The 2,026-nt window shown below is 43.3% G+C and overlaps 1 pseudogene; it reads left to right on the forward strand.

Moving 5' to 3' along the window:
* The first annotated feature begins 388 nt into the window (after nucleotides 1-388).
* LOC117708832 (sorting nexin-4 pseudogene) lies at nucleotides 389-1,754 on the forward strand (annotated as a pseudogene).
* Nucleotides 1,755-2,026: the final 272 nt, after the last annotated feature.

A 2,026-nucleotide genomic window follows, 5' to 3' on the forward strand; every position in this document is an offset into this window, starting at 1 on the left:
AAACAACAACAAGAAGAAATTGGATATCCTTATGGCAAAGGTCAAACCTGCCCCTAATCAGCAGAAAGTGGTCTAATGATACCATTGCCCCTTTTGTGACCCCTGACTTTATTCTGGGATCTCTTTCCTCACCCCCTCTACCCTTCTTTCTCTCCTATCTAGTGTTAGGGGGTTGAGAGGGTGGAAAAAGGTGGAGAAGGGTGGAAGGAATAAGGACCCACGAAGTAGTCATAGTCTAGCTACACAAGCGGCATGTAGAGCTTAGCTGACCTTGACAAAACGTGCCCTTCATCCCTGGAGCAGCTGGGAGCCCTGGGCAATGCGCTGGAAGACCCAATAGATGAGGAGACTGGGAAGACCAGAAAAAAATGGCTCTGGGATCTACAAGATGGTAGGAAATAATGTTTGGTTGAAGAAAATAGAAATCAGTATTGCAGAAGCAGAACGGAGGATCTGCAAGAAATGCTGTGAACGCCGGGTGGTGGTGGCGCACGCCTTTAATCCCAGCACTTGGGAGGCAGATGCAGGCGGATTACTGAGTTCGAGGCCAGCCTGGTCTACAGAGTGAATTCCAGGACAGCCAGGGCTACACAGAGAAACTCTGTCGAAAAACCAAAAAAAAAAAAATAAATAAATAAATAAATAAATAAATAAAATGCTGTGAACATAAAATTAACATTTGTGCTTATGTCATCAAGACTTGGTCGGCTGACATGCTGACAGTCAGTAGGTTCTCACAGAGGTACTGTGGCAGCAGTACAGTAACTTCCAGCTTCCCTTTAGTGTGCTGCCCACACATGTTGTGCCACCTCCTCCAGAAAAGCAAGCAGAGTTCCTGTGGTATAAAGTCTCTGCTGACATCATGCATCCAGACCTGTGGAGAGATGATGACAGAGAAGATTAGAAAACTTTCTCTTAAGGGTCTTTTCACATTTGGCCCTTTGTAGAGACAAAATCTTCTATTTGTTTTTAGTGCAGGACTGTAACTGGAGGGAGATGGAATGAGATGGCATTTCAGCTGAAGGGTGACTCCAGGTTTAAAGCACTTAATGCAACATTCAGAGTGAAAACCCAGACAGAGTCACTGAGCTGACACACTACAGTCCTAAGTTACAGTCTGTGATCTCACATCCCCTTTGAGTAAGAGCTGAAGCAGATGTACTCTATGGTATGTATAAAAATGCATGGGAATTATGGAACAGTTTTTAGTGAATGGAGCACCATCAGGAAAAAAATGGTCGATGGGCAGTAGAGAGCTGGGCATCACAGGGGCATGTATGCATCTTCTACTGATGATGTTTTTGGAGATGAAGAACATCACACAGGTCAGCAAAAGGAGTTTCTGTTTTCACAGAAGCGCCTCAGGCTGCCTGCAGCAGGAAGCATGAGCTTACGCAGTGTGACTTGGAGATGGCTGCTCGGGACTTGGCTTCCAACCACTGGGGAATGTGAGAACACTATTGTGGAAGGGAGTGACTATCAAACTCTTTGGTTGAGGAGCTCTAGAGCAGAGAGAAGCCAAATTAAAGGTGCTAGAAGAATTGATAAGTGAAGGAGAACAGCAACTGAAGTCTAAAACTCTGGAAGGCAGAGAACTTGTGGTAGAAGCATGGGCTAATACCAAATGCTTCACGGAACAAAAGAGCCAGGACCTGTGGGAACTCCTCATCAACTATGAGGACATGCAGATCAACACACGCAAAAGGGGAATCCCAGTTTGTACCAATGCCAGGGAATGCTTCAGCAAGATGTAATCCTGTGAGGTGACTTTATCTTCAGATACCCCAAAACAGAAGCACAAGTCAAAAGACATTCAGTTGCTACCTAACATACAAAAAAAAAAAAAAAGTATAGTAAATTGAATAAGTCAGCTTTCTTTAACCTAAGTATAGTTGTGTTCATATAATACAAAATGATATATTGTGATGAAGACTAAATATTATAAATTAAGTTTGGGGTGACCAGTGCTGATTCCAGAACATTTAATAAGATATAACAATGGATTGTCACACTTCTGAACCAATAA

Source organism: Arvicanthis niloticus, chromosome 1 (assembly GCF_011762505.2).
Source record: "Arvicanthis niloticus isolate mArvNil1 chromosome 1, mArvNil1.pat.X, whole genome shotgun sequence".
NCBI classification, from domain to species: domain Eukaryota; kingdom Metazoa; phylum Chordata; class Mammalia; order Rodentia; family Muridae; genus Arvicanthis; species Arvicanthis niloticus.